The sequence below is a fragment of the Triturus cristatus genome, chromosome 8, assembly GCF_964204655.1.
Source record: "Triturus cristatus chromosome 8, aTriCri1.1, whole genome shotgun sequence".
Classification (NCBI taxonomy): Eukaryota; Metazoa; Chordata; class Amphibia; order Caudata; family Salamandridae; genus Triturus; species Triturus cristatus.
Window position 1 is genome coordinate 640,000,132 of NC_140591.1, and position 23,551 is coordinate 640,023,682.

Consider the following 23,551-nt stretch of genomic DNA (forward strand, 5'->3'; position numbering starts at 1 on the left):
GAGTTCAATCGTCAACAGCCTACAGCCAATACATAGGAGTTTCCTACTCAGCTGAACAGGATTTCCCTTACCACCATGAATGTCACCGCTTAGGAGGTAAATAGGGGTCTGTGAGAAGGCACAAATTAACTACTCAGGTGAACCATTAAAATAAGAACCCAACCAACGGTGGCACCATGTCGTGTAGCTTCCACACTACGGTAGGAACTGTGCGATTGTGGACAACAGAACCTTTGGGATGGTGCAAGACTGATTCCATGCACACCCTCAGGATATGTCGTCCTATAGGCCAGCTCGCTCACAGTGCCAACATAAAGCCCCTGTAACTATAGGTGGGTAGCAAATGGTTCTGGCAAACACTGACCTTGACAGCCCTGATCCCCCAGGATCGTGGTAACTGATCTAGAACCCTTTTCCTCTGTCACTCATCCTTTCCTTCTCTCACAGAAATATACTAGAAATACACAGTGGGACATTTTTAATATTTATTGAACCAACATGATTCTTATATAAAATATGTGTGCTACAATGATCAATAGACAGAAGCAAATGAAAGTTATCTGAAGTACTAGGACAGTGAATAGAATGAAAAGTTCCACTATCATGATGAAACAATGTATATTTGTGAGCATATAAAACAATTTATAAATCATATGTACTTTGATATGCGACCCCTAACTAAGTGTCTAGGGCATGTGTGTGTGTTCTGCCTAGAAATGTAGTGGATGATCCAACAGCTGTTACCTGAAGGGAAAGAATGTCTTTCCTCATTGTGGTTACGAGCTGGGCACCCTTCATAGAGATATCAGTGGGCTGCTGGGCGAAGAATCAGCATGTAGAGAACTTCCAAAAAACAGCAAAGTGCTCCTCTGACAACACCCAGAAACAGATGTTTATTTATAACAAAAGGCATCCTTGCCTTCGGCAGAGATCTTGATCAGGCTGCTATTGTTTGTTTGGTATAGATAGATATGTCACCATATGTACAAAAACAACAAACACATTTACGCAACTTATATATAAACCTTGTACATGGTGTAAAGATAGCATATTAGTGTTCTTGCGAAATGTAATTCTGTAAGTAAGTATAGTTTCCAGTAAACTAATCCAGACTGTCACAGATGCAAATGTGTGCCAGAAGTTATTGTGTAAAAGGGAAGACAACTTTCTGAAAGACCTGTGTATATGTGAAATGGCAGTGTTTCCCTCCAGGCCTAACTGGAACACATGACACAGTAACCCCTCTTCTAATCAAAGAGCAGCCTTTGATGTGTACTGAAGAGCTTGACTCTTCTTCTCTGATGTGTGTGCTCCACACAGCTCACAGCAATCCACAAATTTGTCTGTCTGTCTCTACTTCCTCATGCTCCTCCAGTCAACCCTGGCTCTCCCAATATTGAAGCCAGAATCCTCACTGTATTGTATCAACTACAGGCACACATACACCCTGATAAAGCATACTGGATAGTGCTACATACTAACTTGATGTGGGCCACGGGTAATCTAAGCAAACAGAAGCCGAGCTTTACATGAGTGAGCCCACAAGCCTCACTCCAGTGACACAGGTAAAAGGGCCTGGTTACTCCTACTGGTCACTACTTGCTATGCTGCTAGCACCGAACACATGACACTTAACTCCTGCCAAAGGCAGTAGCCTTTCACCACAATGATAGCAGTAATCTGGGTGCCTTTACTGGTCCAACAAGACTGCACTCCATGAGACAAGCCTAAGTCCTGGCACGCGTTCATTATCCATGTTTCCTCATGAAAACAAAAATCAGCACCAGGGACCCAGACATCATTTCAGCTGGGGCCCTCAGAGCAGGGTCACACGTCTGTCACCATGCAAGGGACTTTTCCATCCAATCACACTAAAATTTCCAAATGCATTTTGGGAAAATAGACCAAAGGAATGTTGAGATGTGTTCTAGTTTTGCATGTGCACCTTTTATACATGCTTGAGCAGTCCACTATTTTCCAGTTAACAGCTTCTGTGGTTATATGCCAGCTTCAAATGCATGACTTCCTCAGTTCTCTTATCTTCCTTCATGAACTGATCAAACCTGTATTTTATATGAAATATGTGCAGTTCTGATCTTGCAATCTTTTTCCTAATGCTTTCCAGAGGTTTTCCCATATCATGCAATGTCACACTTTTGAAGCAAGTTCAGCAAACTTTAGACTGATCATCACAATAGTTTGGCACTTGTGCGAATGTTAACTTTACATAAGTTAGCCCTGTGAGTATAGGATGCCCTTTCCACCAACCTAACATCCACATCTATGTTGCTGTTTGACCTTTTGCGAGTGCCTTTCCTTCCTTGTTATGATGCCGTGCCTTCTTCCACCTTATGTCAGAAGCAGGCTGGAGATGATGCCAGCTTTGGAAATGTTTTCTCCCTAAATGGTCGTCCAGTTTGATCTTGAGTTTACACATAATAATCAAATAAAAGATATCGCATCTTGAATCCTAACTAAATAACATCTGATTTTCAACTTTCAGTAGTTTTATCATAGATCCATTCTTTAAAGAAGTGTGGCAAACTGACCATCATTCTGCACAATTTCAAAAACGGTATGTTATTCGTAAATACTCATGTTGGAGGAATCCGAATATTAAACATTATTTGCCAATTGGTATGGCAAGTCAACATAGCCATATCACAGTTCAATGCGCAGAACCAAACTTAAAATAAATTAAAAAATTCATAAAACAATAAAAATATACAGACCTTTTTGTTTCTTCTTCTGTTATATTTGTTTTGTAATTATACTTCTTCTTTCGATCAGTGAGCAACGGTTGCCTTTTCAATAAATACTCATGTTAATAATATCATATTAAATGCAATTATTTATACCAAACATGAGTTCACGTCGTAGCAAATAGGTCACACTCAAACAATAAAAAGGCACCAAGTTGAATGAGGCAGCGTACAGGGAGAGGGTGGAGTAAACATCTTAAGGCTCATTCGGAGATATAAGCGTTTCAATATTCAACAATTCTTTAAAATGTGATTGGGATATTATGTATTCTTTTAAAAAACTGAAAGGACACAAAATCTATTTGGATTTATTTATGGGTGAAGTCTGTTATACATTGGGGCAGAACATCAAATCTCACTTGGCTTCGCACGGAACAACTTTGTCCAGCCCAGCTGTCATCGTCACCGGAAAAAAGAAATATGGTAGGCATGTAAAAAATGTGAGCTGTGTCCTTTTGCGTAATTATGGAAAAATTAATAAAAATGCACTAAAGTTTGTGTAATTATATGAAATACAAAACCAGCGTTTAGTGCTGTATTCTAGCATGAAATGCGCCCTCATTTTTATATGAGAAGCAATGACAGGTTTTGTGTGAAGAAACTGCAAAAACACAAAGTCCACAAACAGCAGCCCTCACATTCTGTTTGTTCACATTTTCCCCGTGCTACACCCCACAATAACATAATTTGGAGAATTGCACGTAACATGTTTCACTCAAAATTGTCAAAATTACAGAAGATTATGGCCACAAAAAATCAATTTCAGCCGAGTCTAATATAATGCCCATGCACAAACTCTATGGGCCATTTTTATGACCCGGTTTGCGTCGTTCTTGCACCACGCAGCATGGTGAAGGAGTGACACAACGCTTAAGTCATATTTGTAAAGCCACCCAAAGACACTTTGCTTGGCTTTGAGTGGCTCTAAAAATATAGAGTAATGCAACACAAATCCCTGTGTTACGTAACTCTGCCCTGGGAAGGCATTGCATGGGTGTTCCCATGCAACTCTCATGGTTTTTGATGTATTCCCAGATTTACAAGACCTTGGGCGTGCGCAAAGGTGCCCCTTCCTGCACAAAAACAATCCTGCCCACAATACAGGCACCCTTGCACCATGGTATATGTAGGTCTGCTGTGGCGCTACGCTACCAAAATGGTGCCAGCACAAGGGAAAAGGAAAGGAATGTGCCATATTGGATAAATATGGTGCTTTCCTGCCACTCCCCTGTGACGCAGGGCAGCACAAGAAGGTGACTTGCTATGCTGTCCTGCCACAAAATTCAGAAATGCGCCCATATATGTTTATTGTTTTTGTTAAACAATTGTTGAAATAATAACATTGTTATTTGTGTGATCAATTTACAGTGTTGCCTTTCACAGTTGAATAGATTCTCAATTAATTTGCCTTTCATTTAAATGTAAGCGAAATATGGGTACTTTCCTTTGCAGAATTACATGAAATGCCAAAAAGTTTAAACAAAATTATGCAAAAAGCTGGTCGATAATTTAGCTCATTTTTGTAGCACAAAATTCATCCATATGTAATTTTTGTAGCATAAAATGTACCCTCATGTTCAATTTGAACGTGATGATGCATTGTGCTGTCAAAAAAATATATAGTGCAAAATCCTGTGTAAAGCAAACAATAGTTACTCATGTTCGGTTATTGGATTTTTTCCATCCTCCCACAATAGAATGTATACCTGAAGGACATGTCCATCATGCGATGTGGCGTAATGGCGTAGTTTAGAGCATTTTGTGATAAAGGGTAACACAAACTTCTGAATATAATGCAAGATTATATCAGCATATGAATAGTTTTTTTTACCAAGGCCTAGTTTTGTCCATTTTTATTGGGTAATTTATTTTTCATTCTTTTTCTAACCTGGCAGGCATGAGAGACCACCTTGTTAAGCAAGGCAACATTTTTTCTGTAGAGTAAGTATCTTCCTTATGTTTTTACATGTGCAAAACCCTTCGACTAATGGTGGCAGGAAGCATCATATACAGCAATGATAACTGCCAGTGGAAGAGAAATGTCTGCTGGCATTTGTTCAGCATTGCATGCACTGTAGAACTGATATTGCATGTATCCAGTGGCGTGTCCAACCCTGCTGTCACTCACTGTAGTTTCAGATGTGAATACTGATGTGAAAGAGGAGGGTTTACTTATGTGTCTCAATACTGATGTACTGCCATGGCGATACCTGTCGGTTGATAGGAAGAGAACTGCTTTTCAGTTGAGAGGGATGTGTGTCCTTCCCAAGTAATATTTCCAAAGTCTTGTTAGGTTACACACACAGTTTTGAGGATATAAACCAGGGCTCAAATTCTTCTGGCTCTGGCACAGAGCACAAAGGGTTAACTTTAGAAATTGAGTAACATGTTTAATTGGACCAAAACACCTACAACACCAAACCATAGGGCAATATAAACCCCACAGCCACTCTCCAAAGATCCAGCTAAATGTAATTAAAAATTGCTGCACAGAATGATTACAATCCAATAACGGGACACAGAGATATGAACTTATATTTGTTTTAATTGAAAAAGCAACTAGAAACACCATAGGATCAATGGGTGTGGTAGACTGGGACCTAAGCACAAATTGAGGTAGTTTCTTTGAAATTAGGCGGGGCAATTTGCGAAGGCACAATAATAGGGATTAAGGCAAGCATGCTTGTGAGCTAAAGTAGCCTGTGCTCCAAGAGAAGAGGTATGCGGAGTATAGAAAGGAAGGAGAGAGTTGTTTGAAAAAAGGAAGAGTTGACAATTGGAAGTGTTATGTCAAACTCAGTTTTCAAGCACGGTTTTTAGAAGATTGTGAAGGCTTTTTGCAATTAAACGCAAAACAGTAGAAGAAAAAAACCCATTATATGCACGTGTTGCTAAACCACTGTAGGCCATGAAAACACCACTGCACAAACACACCAGCATCACTCACATGGTATCCAGAATTTAAACAAGTATGATTTAATTATCCCATAAATTCGGAATGTTGGATTTTAAATGTTTGTCCTAGAGATGCTCTTTCCTATTCCCTCCTATGATATGGCAGATTGAAGTAGAACAGACTCTTTTTTAGTGAGTTTGTGCAGGTAATGCTTCTCAGGTCAGGTAGCACTGAGGCTGTCACAAATTTAGAGAACCCACAATATAAGCACCATAAAGTTTGAGATCTTGCAATTGCCTTCCTGTGCGGGGTAATCAGTTCCCCAGAAGGCAAGGCCCTGTCTATAAACATCCTCACCTGAGCAATAGAAATTGCAGTCTTTGTCCCTCACAATTACCATCCACCAAAACCACAGTGCTTAGGAAACACAAGCAATCAGCTGCCACTTCAGAAAAAGGACCTCATTGAATTTCTAAGGAAAGCCCTGTCTCCATTATTTCTTCTATCAGTGTCTGGTCTTCCCTCTCAAGCCATACGGCAAAACATTTGTGCACACACAGATTAGATGTGTCCCGTAGTGCCTCACACAAGAAGGGGAGAAAGCGAAGAAAATCTTATCAACAACAAAGCAACAAATCTAATTTCACAGGAATGAACATAAGAAAATAGAGGCACCGACTTTAGAAATTTTCTACAAGAGAGTTTGATGGTCCACGGTATCGAAGGCAACAAGGAGTTCTAACATAATATTTTCTGCTGATCCTCCTTGATCTAGGAGATGCCTAAGCTCTTTCACCACCACTAGCAGTGCTGTTTCGGTGCTGTGCAGCGGGAGGAATCTCCCTTCATAGCACTGAAAATTCCAGCGGAAGTTCTTCAAAATGATATATAGGGATCACGAAGAAAGTTTAATCCACAATACACACTTTCTAACCAGTGGGATAATTGATGTCATACTTGTTATGTCTGCGGAAACTATTAGGAGAGAAAGTTTGCCGCAGGTCTCTAATTGGGAGGGGAAAACGAGCAGGTGCACAGTAAATGAGAATACAGAAAACAGCATTCATTTCTATTGTAGTGTCTCATTCATGACTAATTTATGTTTGAAAACACTTCTGAACTATTGGCCTGAATCACAAAATTAAACAAAATTAAACTTACACTTTGCTATTCACAAAGGGATTATGACTAGAATCTTTACTAATGCAGAGTCTCCGCACATAAAAAGATAGGTCTTTTTCTGTGCGGAGACTCAATACTACTCTTAAATACCTTTGTATATCAGCCCTAAAATGTCTCTGTCAGTTAAAGTGCAACATCATTCGTTCCCATGTTACATATACATGCAACTTAAAAATTAGAGATTCGTATGAAAAATTGTCTCACATTATTTTAAAATAATCACTAAGGACACTATTTAACTTTTTAACTCAGCTATTGGTCAATTAGTAGACATCTACAACTTTTTAGGCAGTCACTCATTGTCCTTCATCATCTTTAATTGTTGATAAACTTAACTCCATTTCCAAGCCCACAGATTATTTCCTTTTTCTGAGCTGACATTTTAACTCCTCTTAGATTGATTAATTGATTGTTAATCATACATTTTAGCAGCTTAATCAAAAGAAATAAAACAATTGCCCAAATCATTATAATTATCACAGTTGCTAGACCTGTCTTAAGAACATTGACTAGCCATCCACCCATTCTAAAAAAACTCTTCCCTATCTCATGGAACAAATTTCCGACGCTTTCCCATAAACCTGGTTCCTCCAGAGACTCAAGCACTGAAGTCAAGTTAGTCTTATTAGTAATGAAAGAATCAATAATGCCACTGTGATCTGTTATGTATGTCCAACACCTCCTAGCTTTAATTAACCTGCCGCGTCCGCCTTTCTTTGCCGAAAGAATATCTAAAGCAAGGCGATTTAGAATAGTCATTGTCGTTACTGCCAACATTTCCTCATTTACCAGCTTTAAAGATCCTTCTGTATCTAAAGCAAGTTAATATACTAATGTGGACAGGTGTCTAATCTTCATATCATTCACTGCAGAAGGAACAATAGCCCTTAAAATATCTGATAACACTTGTCCAAAGCTTTGACTCACTCTCTTTAAGCCATATTCATTTTACAATTCCTCTACATGATAAACAATTCCTAGGTAGATTAAAAGAAATAATTTTCCTGCATTCATAATAAATCCTTCTATCAATACATTCTCCTCAAATTAAAAGGTTTCAATTAACTTCGTGAGATACATGGGGCTATATTATCAAGGAACGGCGATAACATTATCGCCGCTTTAGCGGCAGGAAACTGCCGCTAAAGGGGCAATAATGTGCTTGATAATATGTCCTTGTGTATTCCCATAGAAGGCCATGTTCTGGTGTGAACATGGGCTTCTATGGGAATTCACAAGGGCATATTATCAAGCCCATTATTAAAGCAGCAATAATTTTAACGCTGATCTTGAAAATATCACATTTACTCTCTCCTACATATTCTAACTTATCGCTTTCTATTAAAACCCGACTTATTATATACAATTCACCTCTCCATTCCTGCTCTAGTCTCAAGTTAGGATGCAAGCCTGATTGTCTAAATTCTTGCTCTTCTCAAATTTCTTCCAAAGCAACCTTCAGCTATAAACATTTTACAACTCTTATTTCTCCCTCATTACATTTTTCTCTAATAAAATCACACTCATTGTCGCTTTAGAGACACAAGTGCTCTTTTTACCAGATTAGTATCATACCTGCTTTTTGCCATTATTCTCAAACGCTCACTATGTTTAATTTCACTATGATCTTCTCTAATACTCAGATTCTCTATCAACACATGGAAATCAGTCAGATAAAGAGTAAGAAACCTTTATTGTTAAATAATAGCAAATAGAATATTACAAGACAAAGCTTAAGAAATAAACAACTGGGTGTAAATAGAACCTTCTCCAGCTGGTTTTGTAATGTAAGCACACACATAACAACCACTCACTGGTGATGTGTGTCTTTATCATTGGCTTCATCCACTGTTTCACCCGCTCTCACTCTTTTCGTTTGAGCAGTGTGGATCCACAGAGGCAGTCTTGCACACTTAACTCCTGTATTTGTTGTCAACACGGCCTGGAAAGGTCCTAACATCTTTTATTCAGGCAAAAATCAGTAGGTTCCTCACTCAGGAAGCAAAAACACAGGCAGTTCTCGCTATGGTGATATCCCACATCGATTATGCCAACTCGCTCTACCATGGCATTCCGGCCTACCTCACCCACTGCCTCCAAATGGTTCAAAACCAGGCGGCTAGACTGATCTTTCAAGAAAACAGGCGTCAACATATCACTCCGCTTCTTAAAAGACTACATTGGCTTTCAATACCCCAGAGATGCGCCTTTAAGGTAGGATGCATCATCTTCAAATCCCTGAATTGCAAAAGCCCAAAATTCATCAACAGTCTGATCAACAGATATACTCCTACCTGCAACCTACGATCTGCCCACATGCACCTCCTGAGCACCCCATCCTTCAGGCTAAAACGCGCTGGGGGGACAAGGATCGCCACCCTAGGACCTAAACTCTGGAACTCTCTGCCACTTGAGATCAGATCCTGCACAAATCTAATGAGCGCACGCAAATTGCTAAAAACGTGGCTATTTAAACAGGCATACTAGTAACATCTAGTCTAACACCTTCAGAGCAGCACCAAGAAACCAAGCTGGTGTACGTGCGCTAAAAAAATAAAGTTTAACATAACATAACATAACCCTTATTGGACATGCTTATGGATTACAATATAATCAACAGTATTCAGCCCATGGCAGGGTATGTCTTTGTAATCCTCTGTAGATACATTCACCTGGTGAGAGACATATTTCACTATTCCAGCGATACCCTCGCAACAGTCGAACACAATGTCATCACTTATTGAAACAAGTGTAGCTGAATCTACAACGGCAAGTTTCATTGCTCTACTCATCACTACTTCATGAGAAGACAACTTTGTTTTCCTGTTAGTACCTCTTATGTTCATCATGGCAAGAGGAAAAGCATCAAGCCATTTCAAACTAGTTGAAGCACAATCGTTTGGCAAATTTCTCTCAAGAGGTTCATTCAGCCTCTATACTAATTCAGAGGATTTTGATGGGTATAACTACAGTGGAAAATTTGCCTGATATTAAAATCTGTGCAGATTACCTACACTACCTCATTCCTGAAGTGCACACCACAATCTGTTTCAATGGAAGTGGGTAGGCCAGATCTAAGTACTAACTTCCTCAACACCAATTTTGCAACTGTAAAGTGCTCTACTGTCCTTGTGGGATATGCCTTCCCCCATTTAGACAACAGGCAGATAATTACTAAGATGTTCTTCAATCAATTATAATGTGGCATCTCAATAAAATCTGCCTGCAATCTGGGCCTTCTTATTTGCCAATGTGATTCATGATAGTAAATGTTTACACACCCTGATTGTTCAAATGACTGACCCCACAGCGACCACATACATCTCCAGTAACCTGCTGAAATCCAGTATTTAGCCAATGTTTTCAGAAAATTCTAGCCAAACTATCTCTTCCTGCATGAGACTGCTTATGCAAAAAATGATGCATGACCTGTAAATTGCATTTGTAAAAATGCATTTCTGGTCTGCATTAACATACACATTTTGATCATTGTTTTTACAGCCAAATTTTTCCCACTTTCTTTTTTCTTCTACTGAAGCATCATCTTGTAAATCACGTAGTTCACTCAAAGAAGATTGTGTCAAATCCATGAAGAAACAATTTGCATTATTTTATTCCTGTACTACATAATTTCCAAATTGATTACATTCACTTTGCAGTACCACGGATTCAACATGCAGCGTATCTGTTTCCAAGAGTGACCATATCCTTGCCAGATTCATAAGTGGTGCACTTGATCACAGCAATTTCCTTTGGATTTTTAATAACTTCTAATAAATCCAATAAGTACACACCATTTGTTAGTATTGCTCAAGAGGATGTCATGAATCACCTTGTTGGCCATAATTGCCCATAGTCATGTACCACGCCAAAACCATACCAGCTATCTGTATAGATTACCACACCGAGATTCTCAGACAGGCAACAAGTTCTAGTTAAATCAACCAATTATGCTACTTGTGCCATTGCCAAACTTAGTAAGGGAGAGGCTTCCACTATCTCTATAATAGAGCATAATGCATAGGCTGCCTTTAATGCTCAACATTCATGCCTTAAGCAAGAAGCATCCACAAATGAACTTAGCCATCTGTAAAGGAATTTCTTTAATGTGTTGCCTTGGTTGTGTACATAAGTCAGCACCTCCAGTCAAAATGATACAAATCATCATCCAGTTCACTTTCCATCTCCTAATCAATTTTGTCTGAAATCGAGGACAGTATTTCTGCATTCAGGACATTGCATCTCTGCAATTTTTAACTGGAATATCTGCGGAAAACTGCTTAGCAATCTTATTACTAATTCCTACAACTTGGACTGCTGTTCCCAAGAGGGGTAGGTTTGGGTTTTCCACAGAACGAACTGCAGAAAGGGTAGCTCCTGTATCAATAAGGAACACAACAGAGTGGCCATTGACTTGTCCACCAATGTAAGGACCACTCTTGTCTACAACTAGTACTACTCCAAGGAAACATTTCTCCTCCACCCTCAGGCACCATCATTGCAAACTGCTCACTGACAATTCATTACTTAGGATCAACACATTTTATCTATACCCCCATTGTATGTGATTTTATTGTGCATGTTTACTGCATCACTGAAGCTGATGGTATGGGCATTCAAAATGATTTCGGCATTTGCATATTCTGTTCTGAAATTTGCATATTTGACATTCCGCCATTTATTTGCAATTGTGAGACTTGTTCTGAATTCAGCTACATCCTGTTCGGATTTTGTCTGCACTCCTGCTTCCAATGGCCAAGTCTTTCACAACAGTGGCACACTGTATTCTTTTTCAACATCTTACCACTCATGCCATTATTCCTAATACCTTACACTCCTTGATTCATTCTGCTCACTCAAATCTGTGTAAAATTCATATCTAAACCCATTTTTGTCCTGTTCCCTCTCTCACATTGCTTTGTCTGAGCAATCATCAGCTTCTCTCTAAGCTTCTTATGCTTTGCTTCAAAGTATTCACTATTAGTTTTTGCAAAATAAGAATCTCATCAATGTTTTTTTTCTGCCAACACAATTCACTTTGCTGAATGTGATTGTTAATTTCTGCTCTTAAACCAATCATGCATGTGAAATAAAACCACTATCAACAACTTGCTCTATAATTTCAACTCTGCTGTTCCTTTTACAAATGTGCATCAATCTCTCATAATAATTTTTGCTCTTATGTAGTTCTCAAACTATTGCCCCAATCTACATCATTTTCCTGAATCTTCTATTTCTAATACTCAATGAGAGGCTGATATTTGTCTGCTACTACTCCTGCGGGTGCATTATTCAGACCATCCGTCGCTGGTTTTTATGTTGGCCACCTGAAAATAACCTAGCACTCTATCCAAACGTCTCCAGGAACCACAACTTCAAATAAAGAGTTAAAATGTGTCCATAACATTGGAGAAATGCTTGCCAACTTCTACATTTCATCATACCATTTTGCTGGGTATTCTCAAATCGTTGGAAACTTATGCATAAACAAATGCAAATCAGCTTTAGATTGTGGCACATGCACCAAAGTCTCAAGGGAAACTCAAGTATTTAGCTCACTGACACTTTAGAATCACTTGCAATTGTTTTCTGTTTTCTTTTTACTCAACATGCTTTCCTTCCATCGTTATCTATAATTCTTCAAAGCATTCCAATCCTGTGTTTTCTCAATTACATGCTATAATGTGCCCTTAAGGTAGTCACACCCATCTCTTTCATTTCATCATGTGTCAAATCCATGTTATTACTTTTCTTTACATTATTAATTTTGCTGATGTCAACTTTCAATTAATAAGCTAACTCTTCCAATTTATCATGTGCTTCATTAGCACATCAAACAGCTTCCTTGATCAAGTACCTCATTTCCTCAATGTTATATATCAAAAGCCTGTTCAATTCTACATTGTGCTGTTAACATTTCACCAAATTCAATCTTCACAATTCCAATGTTAATGGCTTTAGGTGGTGACTCAATTGTCAGGAGAGTAACCTGTGCTTGCATTTCTGTCTGTACCTCAATACTCGTACTAGGTACTGCTGATGGAAATGCCACTTCCAAAGGTGCCCTTGGTACAACTCCAATTGAAGTTTGGCCCACAACACCATCTCCACTGGCACCTCTGTTGACCCTTACAATAGGTTAAACTATTCCTGCGAGTCTGTATGTGCATGGTGGGGGTCTAGATTTCAAAAGCTCACATATGAATTTCTCATCTTTATTTGCCTCCTCTGCCTCTTCATCCGTCTGTTGTAGTTTATTTTTATTTTTCCCTGTACCTCCTCCTCTGTAACAATGGCAGGGAATGTTTACCACATTCAATCATATGTTCTCTTCATTTTTTTCTTTTCGATCTAGCTTGCTATCAAACCAGTGTCTAAACAAACTCTTCACTTCCTTGGAAGATTTCCTTCTCTCTTTCTCTGAAGCCTCACAATCTCCTTTGTTTAGTGCCTCAAATTGCATAGGACTAGGCATCAGCTTCATGTCCTAAATAATTTGCCTCCTGAAATCGATTTCTTAACATTGAAAGTACCCACCAATGGAAACTGTAAAGCCTCATCATGTGGAGATGCGTATTTATTCCATTCAGCGATCCACATACACGTGTATTACCCAATGCCTTTCATTAATTCATAGGATGGCGCTTGTTCAGTCAGCAGTTTCTGACCCGCTCTAAGCCCATCTTTATTTTTAGATTTTGCCTGTAAACATTCCATTGTTACATTTGCAAAATAGACTCTCATAAACTTATAACTCTCCTCAAAACCACAACAAACGAATTAGTGAACACAAACCAATAGCAGCATGGCTCTGTCACAAGTCAATGTATCACACAGCTTAGTCAGAAACTAACCAATTAGAGCACTGCTTTATGGTGACATGATACCTATCTAGACAACCAATCACAGCACAACCTATCTTTGAAGAGGAAAGCAATTACAAAACCAATTTTAAATCTCTAGAACTCAGTAAACCCACTGCCTGTTTACCCTAGAAAGGAAATAACAGTCAAATTAAAGCTTTTAGAATCAATAGTTCTCCAACCAACACAACAACTCCCTTACAAGTCGACTACTGACCTGTAGTTGTCTATCTCTCTCTCCCTCTCCCTCTCCCTCTCCCTCCCTCTCCGTCTCCCTCCCTCCCCCTCTCCCCCTCTTCCCCTCTCTCTCCGTCTCCCTCCCTCTCCCCGTCTCCCTCCCTCTCAGTCTGCTTCCCAGTCAGTCTCCCTCCCTCTCTCACTCCTTCTCTCTCTCCCCCTCTCTCTCTCTCTCCCTCTCCGTCTCCCTCCCTCTCCCCGTCTCCCTCCCTCTCCCCGTCTCCCTCTCTCTCCCTGTCTACCTGTCTCTCTCCGTCGCCCTCTCTCTCTGTCGCCCTCCCTCTCCGTCTCCATCTCCGTCTCCCTCTCCGTCTCCCTCTCCGTCTGTCTCTTTGCCTCTCTGTCTGTCTCTGCCTCTATCTGTCTGTCCCTGTTTCTGCCTATCTGTCTCTGTCTGTCCCTGTCTCTGTTACTCTCTATCTCTATCTGTCTCTGTCTGTTTCTGTCTCTCCCTACTGCCCTCTGTCACCCTCTGTCCCCTTACCCGACTCTCACACCCTGCTGTTCTCTTGTCATTCTTTGTCATCTCTCCCCCCCCCCTTCGCTTGTGTGGCAGCTGAGGCAGCTTCCCTTCCAGGGTACACACACAGCCCCACCTGAGTACTTCACAGGTCTTTAAGAGACCATTTGCATGATAACGAGGCTTTGTTGTATTTCACCTCTTAGCGCCCCAGCAGCTCCACTCGGACTATCGCTTGAATCCCCGGGCCCCCACAGAGCAGAGTCTGTGTTTGCTGACACTGTTAAAAAAAAAAAAAAACCCGGTACGATGTCTGCAAGGTCCGCGGGCCGCCAAGAAAGGCTTGCCGGGCCGCTGGCGGCCCGCGGGCTGTACTATGAGTACCCCTGCGCTAGAGGCACCACCGCATTCAATTAGTAAAGTATAATAAAATATCATCAAATTGTGACCGGGCCAACTCACTAATAAAGTTCTACATCAATAATACATTTAGAAGGTGTATTGGTGGAAATCTCTTCAGCATTACAGAAAATATAATAGAAAATGCCATAAAAACTCAGCTACTGAAATACACAATCAGCATCAGAAAAATTAATCCTAGTAATTAGTTATTTCCTTGGTTAAACTGTGATAATCATAAAGAGTTCTGACAGCATTCTTTGTACGGAAAATCCCAAGAAAGTTAAACAGAGCTTCAGGAGAAAAGTGAGAAGTCGGACCGATTCCTAAAACCATGGTTTTTATACACATTTGATGCATACGAAATTAGAAAAACAGTAGATTCAGGAAGGCATGATCATGGTTAGCTCCCTTTGGGCAAATCAGAATAAAGAGAGTCACAAACATTATTATTAGCACTAACATATTTATTAAGGTAGTGTAAACGTCCCAGGCCTTCATTGAAACTTCCAGCAGAAGTCCTTCCAAATGATACAGAGAGAACACAAAGAAAGTTACATTCTCAAGAAACACTTTCTAAGCAGTGGAATTATTGACGTCACTCCCGCCATGTCCACGGAAACTGTGAGGAGAGAAAGTTTGCAGCAGGTCTCTGAACTGGAGGGAGAATGCGCAGAAGGAAAGTAAATGAGACTTACAAAGTAAATGAGAAAACAGAAAACAGCATACTTTTAGAAAAAAATGGTCTCTCTCGTAAATATGACATGACTTAATTTCATTTCTCTGTTGTTTAAAGTGCATTATCATCAGATCACCTATTACGACTATATGCAACGTGAAAACTAACGATTTACACAAAACAATTGTCACACAAATTTGCACATTTAAAAAAACATCTACACAGGCACAGGGAAGCTTCAAGAAAGAGCGAAAGAGAGGGAGGGAGCTGAAAGGTCAATAGAAAGCAATCAGAGAGGCTGCATAAGGAGAGAAAAGATAGAAGAGCAGGAGAGAGAATGGATGGCTGGACAGAACAGATAAAGGTAACTTGGATAATTTGAGCATTTTTTGCAAGGGCTGCTTCTGATTTCTCCAGTTCCGCCCTGACTGAAATCAAAATCAAAGAAATGTTGTGTGTACATTTGTTTTCAAGTGAGAACACAAATAGTATTGTGATTCTAATGTCTCATAGGAAGCCACAATGTTTTTTGGATCTTTCTACCTTAAAATTCTTTCTATATTTCCACAAATTTCAGTTGTATGTGATCTGTTTGCTTTTGTTTTAAACCCATTATGCTAATGTTGTCTTTCTATTCATTTGCATGTTGAATTATTTTAAGATTGTTTCCAGATTTTGAGATGATTTATTACCTAATAAGGTCATATTTTTTTTTTCAGTTTGAAATGCTTTATTGAGAAAATTATGAAAAAGCAAAACAAAGAGATACCGACCAATACAAATGATATTAACAATGCTGAGTTAAAGGTACAATAGGCCAATACCATCTAGTAAATAGACCAAAAAGCATTTTATAAGATTTTATAGGTAAGACGGGAAGGAAAGAAAGAAGGAAAAGAAAAAAGGGGAAGAAAGAGAACAGAAGAAAGGAAGAAAAGGAGACATTATAAAGGAGGTAGGAAGCAAATATGGCAAATAGAACAAACAGATAAGAAAATCAGAAATAGAATATCAGTTGAGTGCAGGAAAAGATAAGCAATATAAGAGATATGATAAGGAGGACAGAGCAAAAATCACTCATGGAGGTTTGAAATTCTCAGAGGATAAATGTGAAGTGAGCTTCGAAGCCATGTGATCAAGGTATGTTGTGAGGGGCAACCAAAACAAATCTCTATTAAGAGAGGGAGTGGAGGAGGCAGCAAAGCGCACATCAAGCCTATGGTGGTGACAAAGAGAGTTCCACCAGCATTTTATGGATAGATTATTGAGAGATGTGCAGTTAAAAGCTATGTGTTGAAATGCCAGAGCAAGTATAAAGTCTAATAGACCAGAACAGTCTGAGAGGATATCTAAGGAATCAGAAAGGCTGCCTAGGAATAGAGTAGGGAATAGAGATAGAGAATAGGCGAGAAACATAAGACCAAACCTCACCCCACAGATTAACAACAGGAGGGCAGAGAAAGAAAAGGTGAAGAAGGTCAGCATCAGAGGATCCACAGGTCCAACAATTAGAGTCATGAGTAAGAGAAAAGCGAGAAATAGAAACTGGGGAGAGATATAATCTGTGGTTTAGAAAAAACAAAGATTGAGTCAGTGAAGCAGAGCGGGAAGTTTTTAAAGATCTGGCCCAAATTTTATCCCAAAGAACAACCGACCAGTCACATCCAAGATCTAACTCCCAAGCACATTCCAATTTAGATTTAGAGCGGCTCGGAGAAGGGGACGAGAAAAATTTATAAATAGGAGAGGCTTTGGGAAGGGTGAGCAAAATTTGAAGGAGAGGAGGTTGGGAGATAGGAGATGACGATGAAGGAAGGGAATAGTAAACGTCGAGAATAAGAGTCATGAGAACAGTGAAATTGTGCAAGAAAGATTGAGGACAATGAAATAAGAGACGAAATCGAGGAAATGAGCATGGAAGAAACCCATCAAAGAGCTGTTTAACCCATACGAGACCCTTTGTTCTCCAAGAAGACCAATAAATAGGTCTATTGTTTAGGAGGATAAGCGAATTATACCAAATAGGGGATTCTAAAAAGGATTCACGAGTAATAGGAGTAGAACGGACCAAAGAATTTAGAAGGGAGGAGGTATATCTGAATAAAGGAAGAGAAGTAGACGAACTCTTGGCAGAGAAATGTATGGTTTTAAGGAGAGAAAACGGGGAGAGTAGCGACCGTTCAATAGAAAGCCAAAGAGGATCAAAAGGAGAAGGTTGTGAGATAAGCCATCTAGAGGCCTGACATAAAGAGAAAGCTTTATGATAGAGACGAAAATCTGGGAAATTGACTCCACCATTCGATTTCGGTTTTCGAAGAGTGGCTAAAGGAACCCTGTACTTTTTATTCTTCCATAGGAATTTAGAAAGACAGGAATCAATGCGTTTAAAGGGAATATCCGGAATGTGTACTGGAAGCATGGAAAAAGTGTATATGAGGATAGGGGATATCATCATCTTAATCGAATCAAGCCGACCCCACCACGAAAGATAAAGAGGATTCCAAGAGGATAATAATTCATCAATACGGGAAAGAACTATAGACATATTCAATTGAATGTATGAGGAGATGGAATTAGAGAACCATATACCGAGATATTTAATTTTAGAGGAATTCCATGCAAAGCCAGTAGAGGAAAACTGATGGGGGAAACAGAATTTTGTAAGAGGACGAATCTCAGTTTTGTCAGAGTTGATCTTATATCCAGAGACCTGTGAAAAGGAGTTAAACTCAAATAATAGAGCTGGAATAGATTGTTCAGGGCCAGAAATAAATAAAAGAATGTCATCAGCATATGCCGAGAGTTTCAAATGTGTCTTGCCATACAGAAAACCGGAAATAGATGCATTGTTCCGAATAGACGTCAGAAATGGTTCAAGGGCGAGAACAAAAAGAAGTGGAGATAAAGGACAACCTTGACGGACACCACGCTGGAGAGGAAAATACGAGGATAAATGACCGTTGACTAGAACAGATGCTTTGGGGGCCGAATAAAGTAAAGAGATAAAGGAGATAAATTTAGGACCAAAGCCATGCCAGCGCAAAGCAGCAAACAGAAAGGACCAATCCACTCTATTAAATGCTTTCTCAGCATCAACAGAAATAGCAGCAAGAGGAATGGAAAGAGATGCGACTTTATTTAAAACATTGAGGAAAAGGCGAGAATTGTCTGAAGTGAGTCTACCCTTAACAAAACCACACTGTTCCTTACCAATAAGATGGGGCATAAGAGGATCCAAACGCAGAGCAAGGAGTTTGGCAAATAATTTATAGTCCACGTTGACTAAAGATATCGGACGGTAGTTTTTACAGAGTTGAGGGTCACGACCTTCCTTGGGGATAAGGCAAATCGTGGCTTCATGGAAAGTGCCAGCCGCAGAACCGGAAAGAAAGAAGGATTGAAAAAGTGATAGAAGTTTAGGGAGCAAAAGGTCAGAGAAATGCATGTAAAATTCAACAGAGAAGCCGTCAGGGCCCGGTGCTTTACCTTTAGTAAGAGTCCTTAAGGCGCTATCAAGTTCAGTAATAGAAAGGTCATGCTCAGGATCAGGAAAATTAAGATGGGAGGTGGAGGGGGCAGGGAGCCTTTCAAAATAAGATTGAAGAAGTGAAGGAGATTCGGATGTATAAAGGGACTGATAGAAAAGTTGGAATTGGGTAAGAATGTCCTGTTCCTCATGAAGAAGTAGGTTATCTGAAGAGTAAATGGAGTCTATAGAGGTACGCTCCTTACGGGTTTTTAAGATAGTTAGCTAAAAGTTTACCCGACTTATTGCGACCCCCAGAGTAACGAGCACTACTCCGAAGCAAAACTGAAGAGGCATTATCAGTAGTGGTTTTATTAAAATCAAGTTTAGCACGTATAAGATCTGGCAAAACAGAATTGTTAGAGGAAGTATAGAATTTATGCTCTAAAGATTTAATATGAGCCAACAGGCCTTTCTGTTTATTAAGAAAGTGCTTCTTTTTTTTAGAAACGAAGTCAATAACAAAACCACGTGCGGTTGCTTTAAAAGAGTCCCAAATAACATGAGGAGCCAGAGAGGGGTCAGAGTTAAGTAAGAAGAATTCCTTAGCAAAGGAGAGAAAAGAAGAAGAGAAAAGAGGATCCGTAAGGAGAGAATTATTAAATCGCCAGCGAGAAATCTTAGGAGGTGCAGGAAGAAGATCGAGGGTCGTGACAATAGGGGCATGGTCAGAAATAACTATGGGTTCGATAGAAGAGGATAAGAGGTTCTGAGAAAGGGGTTGAGAAAGAAAGATATAATCAAGGCGGGAAAGAGAGGCATGAGGAGGCGAGAAAAAGGAGTAATCAACGGTATCAGGGTGTGAAAGTCTCCATGAATCAATGAGATGTGACTGTGAAATGGTGTCGCGAAATTGTTTGTGTGATTTGTGAGGAGTATAACGAACAGAAGATTTGCGATCAAGAAACGGATCAACAATCTGGTTAGAATCACCTCCTAAAATAAACATGGTATCTCTATGCTGAAAACATTTTGAGGTAATTAAAGGCCAAAAATTACAATCAGGGTAAGTAGGGCCATAAACATTAAGAACAGTTAAAGATACAGAATTGATTAATAACTTAACTAATATCCATCGACCTTCAGTGTCAGTATCTTGGGAAACAACCTTACGATTTCGTTTTTTGTGACATAAAATAGCAACACCATTTTTTTTATTAGAAGAGGGAGAGAACAAAACCGTACCCACCCAGCCTCTTTTCAACTTAAGCGATTCCACTTCAGTAAGATGGGTTTCTTGCAAAAGGACTAAATCTGGGTCATGAGAAGCTAGGTGGGAAAGGATTCTCTGTCTCTTAATCGGGTTAATAAAACCTTTAACATTCCATGAAATAACATTGAAGGCAAAAACAGTAAAATTATGAACACAGAAAAAAGCCATAACAACAAGAAATAAGAAAGAAGTGCCAATAAATACATGAGAGGAAAGGATGAAAAAAAAGAAAAGCAAAAGGTACGTTTAAAAGGGAATAAGAAAAAAGATACAGTAATAGTACAAGCAGAGGAAAGATAGAAATAGATAATAAGGGAAGCGAAAGAGAAGGAGAAGAAGAGGAAGGACAGGAAAAAAGAAATACAAGAAAAGACAGTACATATCCAAAAAGGATGACTGAACGAAACATACCTGAGGGGGAAAAAAGGGAGATGATGGGGTTATGGAAGGATTCGACAAGAATGACCACCCAAAGCCAGGAGAGCCAGCTGCACCAGGACGGGGAACGAACAAAACAAACCACATGGGATGGAGGGTAGTACACCAGCCAGTCTAGGTAAGAAAGAAGATAATGCAGACAATTATACTAAAAGCAGCAATATAAAAGCAGAAAATACATGTACAAAAGAATACAATCCAGCAGCTAATGAAGAACAACGACAAAAGGGACAAACGGATGCCAATACGAGAACATTAACCGGAAAACCTGCAAGAAAAAAGGGAAATTAAGTAATCAACCATTAGCAGAATTGGAGGTATCCATGCCAGCATTAGTTTGGATATGAATAAAAATTTTTAGTTCGGAAGGATCGTGAAAAGTCCAGGTCTGATTTTGATGGGTCACCTTGAAGAGACAGGGATGAAATAAACCATACCTAGCACCAAGAGAACAAAGAGGAGGCCGAAGATTCAAAAATTCTTTCCTTCTCGCGGCAGTGGCATTAGAGACATCCTGAGAGAGGAACACCCTCTGGCCCATCCAGGAGACTTGGCGTTTGTAACGAGCTGCAGAAAGGACCAGAAGGAGGTCAGTGAACTTCAGAAATAGAAGGATGACTCCTCGTGGTTTAGTTGAAGATGAGGAGCGAGGGCCAAGTCTATGTGCTCTTTGGATGCTTAGAGAAGTAGTAGTAGGGATGTCCAAAAGTTTCAGAAGAAAAGAAGAGAAAAACGCAACAGGGTCATCTCCCTCCAAAGATTCCAGCAGACCATAAATACGTAGATTATTTCCTCCTGTTTCTATTTTCCAAGTCCTCAGTATGTTGTTGAAGAACAGACATTTCCAGCGAGGAAATACGTTGAGAATTAGTGTGAATATCCGTAATCTGCTGTTCCATGGAGGATACCCGGCTGTCCATAGTCGCCCATTTTGCCTCAAAAAGCTGCATATTTGTATTAGTCTCCTCCACAAACGGACGTAGAGCGCAAATTTCCTCCAGCTGTAGCTCCATAGAGATAGGAGACGGCGGCTTATCAGTAGGAGGAGAGTCTTGTTTCAAGCGCTTAGACGATGCAGTAGAGGGAGACGACTTATTTAAGGCTGATTGTGGTGGAGAGGAGCGATTGGAAGCCGCTGCCGCCATTTGATCTGTGGATGAAGATTGATCTGCTGTTGAGGAAGAAGAGGAAGAGGGCATAGGAGAGGTCTTCGAGGGCACAAAGACGAACTTTGGGTTACGTAGCTTGCCCATAGAGACCTGAGCGTGTAGAAAATAGAGTGAACAGGACAAAAACACCGGTGCACGTCGTGTTCCACATATAACAAAATTCCAGAAAGGACAGAAGTACTCAATTATGTGTAATATTGTTCAAAAACGCTCCATAAAGAAGTGTGGAAACCAGCGGAAATATTAAAAGAATTACTGAGGAGCAGCAGCATACCGGGTACCAAAGGTAGCCCCAACCAACGATGAAATGTCCGTCTGAGAATGGTAAGATGACCTGAGGGCAACCAAGATGTGGTGGGAATTTATTTGATTGATGTGGGAAAGATATACCCCTTTGACCTGGCGTCTAAAGCTGCTTATTCATGGTCGTGGCCCAATACACACAGCTGAATGCAGAGAAGCAGAAGTCATCCATGAGGCAGCATTAATGGTTAGTGCGAAAGATACTGCTGCTTAATATAGGATGGTCTGGGTGGCAGCTGTAAGAACATGGAGATAAGAAGGAGGTGCAGTGAGTCAGAAGCAGCAGACATGTGAGGGAGGAGCCATCAAGTGCTATCGAGTTGTCTCCTTTGTGAGGAGAACTGCGCACAGCTCAGCCTCGCGCGAGCATCGTGCTGGCCCCAAAATGGCGGACGCGCTGAGGCACTTACACATCCAGACAAAAACGGGGCATTGCTGCATGAAGGTCGGGTCCGGCGATCACATCAGGAGCGCCTCGCGGTCCGCAGACTGCAGCCGAAGGAAATCCACTGGAACGGCAGAAGGACACCAGAAACGAAAGAAAAGTCCGTCTCGGCGCAGCGGAGCTCCGAGGTCAGGCGGCCATCTTGTTCGGCATCCAAGCCACGCCCATAAGGTCATATTTATTTGTGCCCAAATGTTGGACTTTGATAATCCGTCTTCAACTCCTCCTAATAGTCTAAAATAATTAATATATTGAGCATCAAAAATAAGTGATATGTTTGAGGGCCAAATTCTAACTTATGTTTTACTGAAAGAGTAGAAATAGGAACATAAATAAAGGTGTCTGAGAGCTTTTGCTCATTATTTTTTCCAGCCTTTTGTTCAAACGTGATGACTTTGTCAATAAGTGCAGGAGTAAATTTGATTCAGAAAACTGTGAGTACAGATGTTGCCATAGGGCTGTGGAGTTTGTAAAAGAGGTTTCTAAGTTAATGTTGTACATATGTTGCTTTTAGTTTAAGTAAATTAAGTGCCTTACTAAGAGTTTGGTGGTGCGGGAGCAGGACCGCCCCGCTCCGCCAAACCATGTAGGAACCGACCACAAGATCGGGAGTTTTCTCCTGTCTGATGGGTGGTTCTTTGGCGGCCCCCACAATAAGAACATTAAAGGCAGTACCTGCACTCCATGGACTGCTCCAGTCCAATAATATGATATTAGTTTTACTTGTTTTCACCATTTTCCATTTTTAATATTGTATGTATATCATCGGTATTCATATATCCAAAGATCTCTGAACCCGATAGGTGTCTCCTAGATGACACTATAATCTGTGTATAAGGGATATGCAAGGTGCCAATTGTTGGTGGAAAATTCAATCGTATGTTGAATAGATCTGCTAGATCTGCTGTTTAAAGAATAAACAAACAAGCATTGGCATAGCCAATAGGTCTCGCCTTTGGGACCTTATAAGTGTAATTGC